This window comes from Taudactylus pleione, unplaced genomic scaffold (genome assembly GCF_031769625.1).
Source record: "Taudactylus pleione unplaced genomic scaffold, aTauple2 ptg000019l, whole genome shotgun sequence".
Classification (NCBI taxonomy): Eukaryota; Metazoa; Chordata; class Amphibia; order Anura; family Myobatrachidae; genus Taudactylus; species Taudactylus pleione.
In genome coordinates, this window is record NW_028284421.1 from 18,020,677 (window position 1) to 18,031,036 (window position 10,360).

Genomic DNA, 10,360 nt, shown 5'->3' on the forward strand with positions numbered 1-10,360 from the left:
TAAATAGTGATGTGCATGTGTATAATGCCCCCTATTCTCCAATGTGTATTGCTGCTGGCCCCTATGTTACCTAGTAATGTGCATGTATATAATGCACCCCTATTCTCCCATGTGTACTACTGCTGATCCCTATGTTACCTAGTGATGTGCATGTGTATAATGCACCCCTATTCTCCCATGTGTACTGCTGCTGATCCCTATGTTACCTAGTAATGTGCATGTGTATAATGCACCCCTATTCTCCCATGTGTACTGCTGCTGACCCCTATGTTACCTAGTGATGTGCATGTGTATAATGCCCCCTATTCTCCCATGTGTACTGCTGCTGACCCCTATGTTACTTAGTAATGTGCATGTGTATTATACCCCCTATTCTCCCATGTGTACTGCTGCTGATCCCTATGTTAACTAGTGATGTGCATGTGTATAATGCCCCCTATTCTCCCATGTGTACTGCTGCTGACCCCTATGTTACCTAGTAATGTGCATGTGTATTATGCCCCCTATTCTCCCATGTGTACTGCTGCTGGCCCCTATGTTACCTAGTGATGTGCATGTGTATTATGCCCCCTATTCTCCCATGTGTACTGCTGCTGACCCCTATGTTACCTAGTAATGTGCATGTGTATTATACCCCCTATTCTCCCATGTGTACTGCTGATCCCTATGATACCTAGTAATGTGCATGTATATAATGCACCCCTATTCTCCCATGTGTACTGCTGCTGGCCCCTATGTTACCTAGTGATGTGCATGTGTATTATGCCCCCTATTCTCCCATGTGTACTACTGCTGATCCCTATGTTAAATAGTGATGTGCATGTGTATAATGCACCCCTATTCTCCCATGTGTACTACTGCTGATCCCTATGTTAAATAGTGATGTGCATGTGTATAATGCCCCCTATTCTCCCATGTGTATTGCTGCTGGCCCCTATGTTACCTAGTAATGTGCATGTATATAATGCACCCTTATTCTCCCATGTGTACTACTGCTGATCCCTATGTTAAATAGTGATGTGCATGTGTATAATGCCCCCTATTCTCCAATGTGTATTGCTGCTGGCCCCAATGTTACCTAGTAATGTGCATGTATATAATGCACCCCTATTCTCCCATGTGTACTACTGCTGACCCCTATGTTACCTAGTAATGTGCATGTGTATAATGCACCCCTATTCTCCCATGTGTATTGCTGCTGGCCCCTATGTTACCTAGTGATGTGCATGTGTATAATGCACCCCTATTCTCGCATGTGTACTGCTGCTGACCCCTATGTTACCTAGTAATGTGCATGTGTATAATGCACCCCTATTCTCGCATGTGTACTGCTGCTGACCCCTATGTTACCTAGTGATGTGCATGTGTATAATGCCCCCTATTCTCGCATGTGTACTGCTGCTAACCCCTATGTTACCTAGTGATGTGCATGTGTATAATGCCCCCTATTCTCGCATGTGTACTGCTGCTAACCCCTATGTTACCTAGTGATGTGCATGTGTATTATGCCCCCTATTCTCCCATGTGTACTGCTGCTGACCCCTATGTTACATAGTGATGTGCATGTGTATAATACCCCCCTATTCTCCCATGTGTACTACTGCTGATCCCTATGTTAAATAGTGATGTGCATGTGTATAATGCCCCCTATTCTCCAATGTGTATTGCTGCTGGCCCCTATGTTACCTAGTAATGTGCATGTATATAATGCACCCCTATTCTCCCATGTGTACTGCTGCTGATCCCTATGTTACCTAGTGATGTGCATGTGTATAATGCACCCCTATTCTCCCATGTGTACTGCTGCTGACCCCTATGTTACCTAGTAATGTGCATGTGTATAATGCCCCCTATTTTCCCATGTGTACTGCTGCTGGCCCCTATGTTACCTAGTGATGTGCATGTGTATAGTGCCCCCTATTCTCGCATGTGTACTGCTGCTGACCCCTATGTTACCTAGTGATGTGCATGTGTATAATGCCCCCTATTCTCGCATGTGTACTGCTGCTGACCCCTAGGTTACCTAGTAATGTGCATGTGTATTATGCCCCCTATTCTCCCATGTGTACTGCTGATCCCTATGTTACCTAGTGATGTGCATGTGTATTATGCCCCCTATTCTCCCATGTGTACTGCTGCTGACCCCTATGTTACCTAGTGATGTGCATGTTTATATTGCACTCCTATTCTCCCATGTTTACTGCTGCTGACCCCTATGTTACCTAGTGATGTGCATGTGTATAATACCCCCCTATTCTCCCATGTTTACTACTGCTGACCCCTATATTACCTAGTGATGTGCCTGTGTATAATGCACCCCTATTCTCCCATGTGTATTGCTGCTGACCCCTACTATATATGACCTAGTGATGTGCATGTGTATAATACACCCCTATTCTCCCATGTGTACTGCTGCTGACCCCTATGTTACCTAGTGATGTGCATGTGTATAATACCCCCCTATTCTCCCATGTTTACTGCTGCTGACCGCTATATTACCTAGTGATGTGCATGTGTATAATACCCCCCTATTCTCCCATGTTTACTGCTGCTGACCCCTATATTACCTAGTGATGTGCATGTGTATAATGCACCCCTATTCTCCCATGTGTACTGCTGCTGACCCCTACTATATATTACCTAATGATGTGCATGTGTATAATATCCCCCTATTCTCCCATGTGTACTGCTGCTGACCCCTATGTTACCTAGTGATGTGCATGTGTATAATGCCCCCCTATTCTCCCATGTGTATTGCTGCTGACCCCTATGTTCCTACTGATGTGCATGTGTATAATACCCCCCTATTCTCCCATGTTTACTGCTGCTGACCGCTATATTACCTAGTGATGTGCATGTGTATAATACCCCCCTATTCTCCCATGTTTACTGCTGCTGACCCCTATATTACCTAGTGATGTGCATGTGTATAATGCACCCCTATTCTCCCATGTGTACTGCTGCTGACCCCTACTATATATTACCTAGTGATGTGCATGTGTATAATATCCCCCTATTCTCCCATGTGTACTGCTGCTGACCCCTATGTTACCTAGTGATGTGCATGTGTATAATGCCCCCCTATTCTCCCATGTGTACTGCTGCTGACCCCTATGTTCCTACTGATGTGCATGTGTATAATGCACCCCTATTCTCCCATGTGTACTGCTGCTGACCCCTGTGTTACCTACTGATGTACATGTGTATAATGCACCCATATTCTCCCAGGTTTACTGATGCCTATGTAACTACTGAGAAGTGCTAAGGGGCTCTATTTAATGCAATCTGCATAGGTAATGCAGATTGTAGTGTGATATTACCGAGTGAATTCTCATTGCAAATTCAGGCAATATCACAGGGATTTACTACAAATCCCTTGCAAGGACAGAGCTTGCGAGAAACCTCTGTCCCTGGGAATTCCCTCCGCACACTAGTCACGGTATTTTCGCAAAAAAATACTGTGACAAGTGCCCCGTGCATGCGCCGACCGGCCGCCACTACCCCCCCGGCGCTAAACCCCGCCCTCATCGCCAAGTCCCGCCCCTGCAATCGCGGACCCCCCCTCACCCCCGCGACCTCTCCTCTCCCTTAATTACACTTACCTGCATGATCCGGGCTCCGGTGATGTCCTCCGGTCAGCTGACATCCCATACTGCACTGGCACCCTGTCAGGCACAGCTGTAACTAGACATTTTGGTGCTCTGGCCAGAAAGAGCATTGGCGCCCCCTCATTTTTCAAAGGGACATAATGCACCCAAAAGAGGGGACTGGCCAGGGAAGAGATAGGAGAGACCAGGAGATGCTGGGGATGAAATAAGAGGAAGCTACAGGTGAGAATGATAATAAACAGAATAATAAACAGAAATTTGATAGACCCAAACAGTGCCCCCTGATCTGTGGTGCCCTGTGCGATGGCACCGGCCGCACTACCCTAGCTACGGCCCTGCTGTCAGGTGACGACCGGGCTGCAGTGCAGCATGGGAGACCAGCTGACCGGAAAGAGGACATCGCCGCAGCCCCAAACTCCAGTGAATCAGCGTGTTGTCTGTTTAGACCACACAGCTGATTACTGGGCCGACTCCAGGCTATGCTCTCCCCGTCAGAGCGGAGCAGGAGTCCGGTAACCGGGGGAGACCCTGGATAATGCCACCTCCAGGTAGCATTATTATCCCAGGGCTTTCTCCGGTATTTTTTCACAATTAATTTTTAGTAACTTTGGCCAGATCATATTTCCCATTACAATTATGTGAAATGCGATCTGCTTACTAAAAAATAAGTGATACTAAGGGGCTGGAGTAGAATTTTACGAATTCTACTACAATTGCCCTTTAACTGTATTTGATACTAAAATAATGTGAAAAGGGTGTGAAAACACCCTTGTTCACTTTATTTTAGTAAAAATAATGTTAATAAATAGAGCCCATAGTCATTACACCACTTATTCTCACACGTCACTGTTCTTTTTTAATGTGGTCTGGTTTACTTTGACACAAAAAAAGGGCAATGATGTGTGTGCTAATAAATGTTGTAGTGAATAGTTTACCGATTATACATTATTATACTACATGGGTTTTTTTTTTTTTAAGTCAAATTGTGTAAATTAAGCAATTATTATAGCATACATAGAATTTAACACGTCATTGAACATTTGATCACTTTTTTAAAAACCTACAAACAATTTACCAAAAATATTTAGAAAAGAACATTTAACTACAAAAACACTAGCATTAAAAACAACCTATGATATTTAAGTTTAAAATTGATTTTATTAAAAAAAACCACAAAATTCTTTAAGAAAAAATAAAAAAATCAAGTCTTTTCTTCCAAAAAAACAAAACATAAAATCATATTTAATAAGGCTCCTGATGATTGGGGGCCGCATAATATGTCCAATATTATGCAATCATCGGACTCTCTACCTCTCTACTATCCTTCAAACAGGCTTTCAAAACCCACTACTTCATCAAAGCCTTCCAGCTGGCATCCTAACTTGCTGCTACATGCTCCTTCCTCCATGTCTACCCTCTCTGTGTTACCCCTGTTTGTCTGCCCCTCCCCTTCAGAATGTAAGCTCTTATGAGCAGGGCCCTCTACCCTCTTGTACTTACTCCTTACCAGCCATTGAGCGGTTCTTCCCCCACCCATCAGTGCCAAAAGACCCACCCACCTCAACACCCTTCGATTAGCTCACTGGATGGTATGCATTCTGCATCCCGGCGGTCTAGATGCCAAGGCTCCATTTACCGGCGCCAAAATCCTGACACCAGTCAGAAGGCCGGTGCTCGCATCCTGACTGCCGGGATACCGAAAGTAAGCATCGGGGTTTAGGGGGAGGTTTAGGCAATAGGGGGAGGGTCAGGGCCAGCTCCAGGAGTAGCCGTGCCCTGTGCCAACTCGGTGTAAAGAGCCTCTAGCCACTTGCATCAAAAAAAATGGGGGTGTGGCCTAATTACCATAGGCCAAGCTCCCAAGTGACATTATTTGGGGGCGTGCCCACATGGTATGCATCCCCTGCTTGGTTTCCTCAACAGACAGTAAATTAAGGATTTTGGAGGTGAGCTTCCCATAGAAAACAGTCTGTTTGAAGCATGACCATACTTGGCATCTTCCACAATAAAAATTAAAAGTTTGCAGTGACTACGGCCATGAGAACAATGCTGAATAATTCCTTGTAATTACAGTAATATGATTCACTGTTGGCAGGTGGGGTAATGTGCACATGTATACCATCTATTACACCCCCACAGTTAGGGAAGTTTCACCATCTTACAAAATTCTCAGCTATACTTTTTATTCCTCCACAGTTGTAGGGAACTAGAATTTTTTTTTTTTAAATGCATTAAATTTACCATAACTTTATTATTTTACAGACTGCAAACACTGATCTGCCGGAGGATATCTCCATGGAAACAACATTGTAGCTGCCAGACAGTGAGGGAGTAAGTTCTTCCCAACCCCTGCTGGCCCAAAAGAAACAGTGGAAGAATCCGCAGAGAGGTGCACATTCAGAAATGTCCCAATATGTACTTGAAAGTGTATAAAAGGTCCTGGAAAATCCTCCCGATCAATAGGACATTTTTGGGTCCCATCTTGCTTGTAGGCTGCAGGACATGGAGAGGGACCAGCAGGTCAATTTTGGACAACTGGCTTAAGAGCTGGTGGAACGGGGCATTGACGTTCAACTGACACGTCGTACACAAATTGTAGAGTCACCATACCATCCCGCCAGTGCTACTCCCATAATGGCTGCCACCTCATCATTTGCTCAACCCAAACCCACGTACCCCTCTGCCACTTCAAGCCTCATGCTGCACTGTGAGCAAACACCACCAGATGACCCACGTATTTCAGAATAAAGTCCCCACTTATCAACAAATTTTATCATAACTAATAACTTTGGTGATCTATAATATATGGTGCTCCCGCCAATCACTTCATAGCAAAAAGTATACATCGCAAGAAAATGAGGCATAGAAGCCATCACAGTTATGATATGCTGTAGATCTGGCCCGAGACCCTTGGGTATGATGGATGTGCGTATGAAATGTGAAGGGTTAACAATGCCTTTGGCTCATGGGTACACACAGGAGAATATTCATACTAGTGGCAATGTAGGAATCACAGGCTACTGATAAGCATGGACACTGAACTGGAACTGGAGTGAACAGACCAGGTTCACTGGGTGACCCCTCGCCTAGTGACCTGTGATGGCCAGCAAGACCAGGGATACACTCCAGAGACTAGGTGACCTCCGGGACTCAGGGCCTGATTCAGAGCCGCTCGCTCTGAATCAGTGCCCTCCTACCTTAAAATGGAGCAGCCTCCTGGTCGCTCACATAGCTGTGGGTGTCCACCCACAGCATATGCGAGCAGCCAAAAAGATGGTCGCGATGGTCAAGATGGTCGGGCTTGCGACGAGACCCTTGTGGTAGGGTCTCGTTGCCGCAAGCCCTGGAGTGATTTTGGATCTATCAGAGCCAAAATCACTCCCACTGACATCACTAGTGATGTCAGTGGTGCCGGACTCAGACGGTAGGCGTTCCCATGGGAACGCCTCCATCTGGCAACCACGCCCCCAGCACGCCCACTAAAGGGGGCGTGCTGTCAGTCACCATCGACAGCACGCCCCCTTTAGTGCGAGGCCGTCGTTATTCGGGTCTCGCGCATGCGCACAACAGAGCTCCCTCCGTCATGTGCATGCGCAATGCGGGAACATCGACCCACTTGCGAGCGTCCTGCGCTCGCGAGCGGGTCTAAATGACCCCCTCAGAACAATATAGTTCTGGTAGATTGGAACTCAGAACTCAGGCCAGGAGTCGGAGTCTAATGTAGTCAGAGTACAGCTTGAGGAACCTGCTCTAACGCAAGACCTGCAACTGCAACCCAGCGAGGAACTAAGGAACTGAAGACCTGATTCAGACCCACTCGCTAAGATGCATTCGCTCGTAGCTGCCGATGGTTCACATTGTGCGATCCACTGCGAGAGATTGGGAAGCGTTCGCTCACTGCGCATAGACTGCCTAGCAGAGTGAGTGACAGGAGAAGCCATTTGTGCGTGGTGACAGGGGCTGGCCACTAGAAACGGGGAAGTGGAGATGCGAACACAGGCGTGACTGAGCGTCACAATGCTGTTTCAGAGGCATGCATAATTTAGAGGCAGCGTCATAGTACACGTCACATGGCTGGATTTTACACTGAAGTGCTCGCAGTGCTTGCGGTAGGGTATAGTCAACCACAAGCGCTGCGATTGCATCCGATGATACTCGATGTTACCGATGGTTCCATACACTTCCTGGAGATGACATACGCAAGTGGCCGTCTTAAGACAGGATGGTGGGCGTCAGAATACACAATGCGACCGCACGCCAAGACATAGTCGGCATGCTAATGACTTGCCGTGCGATCGCCTGCATTGCTGAATTTGCATATGCATCGAAAGCTTCTGAATCAGGTCTTGAGAGTCAGGATAAGTAAAACAGCCTACTGTACAATTCAGTATACTATACACTGCACACCGAGGGCCTGATTCAGAGCCGAACGCTCTGACCAGAGCGCTCGCTCTGAATCAGGGCCCTCCTCCCTCAACTTGGAGCGGCCTTATGGATGCTCGCATAGCTGTGGGTTACCACCCACAGCTATAGCGAGCGTCCATGATGATGGTCAAGACCATCGCGACCATCGGGCTTGCGACGAGACCCTGTGGTAGGGTCTCGGTGACCGCAAGCACTGGAGTGATTTTGGCTCTATCAGAGCCAAAATCACTCCCACTGACATCACTACTGATGTCAGTGGGGCCGGACTCAGACGGTAGGCGTTCCATGGGAACGCCTCCGTCTGGCAGGCAGGCAAGCCCACCAAAGGGGTCATGCTGTCACTCACCATCGACAGCATGCCCCCTTTGGTGCGAGGCCCATAACGACGGCTTGGCCGTTGTTATTCGGGTCTCGCGCATGTACACGACGGAGCTCCCTCCGTCGTGCGCATGCGCAATTTGGCACCATCGACCCACTTGCGAGCGTCCTGCGCTCGCGAGCGGGTCTGAATCAGCCCCTGAATCTTAGCCCTGGAACCAGCACCCTTCTCTGAACCAGCCCAAGGCAATAGCACATTGCACAGAGAAACCTATACAGTTTTAGCACAATAGTCTAACCAAGTAACCTGAATAACCACAGAGCACAGAGTAATACTGTAACCCCCTTAATGTTTACTGAAGAGGTATAGGATTACTGCTAGCTGGATATCAAAAGGTATATGTACCTCCACCCAAGCTATTTGAGGTTTGCATAATGACTGAGTGTATTGTGTAACCGATATTCAATATACAAGTTAATGTACAGATTAATTTCCTTTAAATTACCACCTGTTCCCTTTCTCTTCCACAGGACGCAGCAGTCCTGGAACTCTCCCAACTCTTGTTCCCCAGGTAAGTTCTGAACAATAGTTACTCTAAAGAAATTATATTAACTTTTCTTACTCTTGCTTTACACTAAACATACAGACTGAATACAATGTTTATACATTTGAGTGTGTATTTGCACTTAGACTTCAATAGATAAAACATTTTATCAATACATATAAATAGTCCAGGAACCTATAATAATAATATTCTCAGTTCATGAAATGCAAAAAAACTGTCTCTGTAAGAAGTACAATTGTCCCGTTAACTGTTATTATGAAGCTCCTCTATTATATGTATATTTTATATTCATGGATGTATTCCTAGTTAAAATAAGTATATTCCGTGCAGCATCAAAGTCAAGTTCTTGTAATATAACAACAAAGATGCTTTAAAAAAACATTAAACAATACCTCTACAATAATGACTTTCCTGTGGGGTTATGAAAAGGCCCAGAGCAGAAGTCTGTGTTGGTGAAATAATTAATTTCACAAAGCTTTAAGGAATTTTTGCTTGAGAATAGATTCTCACATCCAGAAATGTTGAATAATTCCCCCTTCCTGAGATGTTGTTTACTATTCTGTATTTCTATAATTAGCTACTGCTTTCAATGGAAACAATACAATCTGCTTAGTTATTATGAAGGCTTCTTCCTAGCTTGGTATGACAAATTTCCATATGAAGTGCTAGCAACTGGCTGCTCCCTGTACATTTGTTAATCCTCAAATGGAAGTTTATGGGGTTTATGTAATCCCCTGAATAAGGGATTTTTATATTCCTCACTAATAGTTCCATAAATTATTATCTCAAAGCTGTGGATCAATATAAGTGTCTGTCCTGAAGATGCATATGCTCCTGGAATACGTTACTTATCTTCACTGATCTCTACTTTAGGCAATAAGATATGTGTGGGTGTCAGGTATAAAGTACCCGCTGTCCTCGTATTGGCAGTGCCGCTAGTCACTTCAGGAGGTCCTCCTGAATCTCCCCCGTATTCCGGAGCCAGACCACAACTAGCGTGCCTCCTAGCAACGCTACTGACAGCTCCCAGCTTATCGCGGGACAGATCACTACGCCCTGTACAGGTCAGTCGCGATGCGGTCACTGGAGGGGGGGAACGGCAGACTGACTGTTAGCACTAGCGCAACCCTTATATACCAATTTACAGCCACGCGACCTATCCTATCTCCCGTTCACAGCACGAGCTCCTACTGTCTCCCTATCCATGTCATAGTCTTCCTACATACAGCCTCTGCTATGGCCTTACCACACCCCCTCACAATCTATACATGTGTAATATAATATTATATACATTAAAGTATCTAAATATTTTCAATTTATATATTTTTTACCTATATACTACATAACCATATGCTTATATTATACAAATACATTGAGGTGCCAGTCAGCTACTCTCAACCTATTTGTGTTACCACAGATCCTATAATGTGCCTATGCTTCTAT

The 10,360-nt window shown here is 45.6% G+C and overlaps 1 long non-coding RNA gene across 2 annotated transcripts in view; it reads right to left on the reverse strand.

Moving 5' to 3' along the window:
• The window catches only part of LOC148540357 (uncharacterized), a 42,099-nt gene extending 32,123 nt beyond the window's left edge, over positions 1-9,976 (reverse strand). For both annotated transcript variants that reach the window (XR_015869675.1, XR_015869674.1), the window contains exon 1: positions 9,827-9,976. This is a non-coding gene — a long non-coding RNA (uncharacterized LOC148540357). The remainder of the gene's footprint in view (positions 1-9,826) is intronic.
• Between the last annotated feature and the right edge of the window lie 384 nt (positions 9,977-10,360).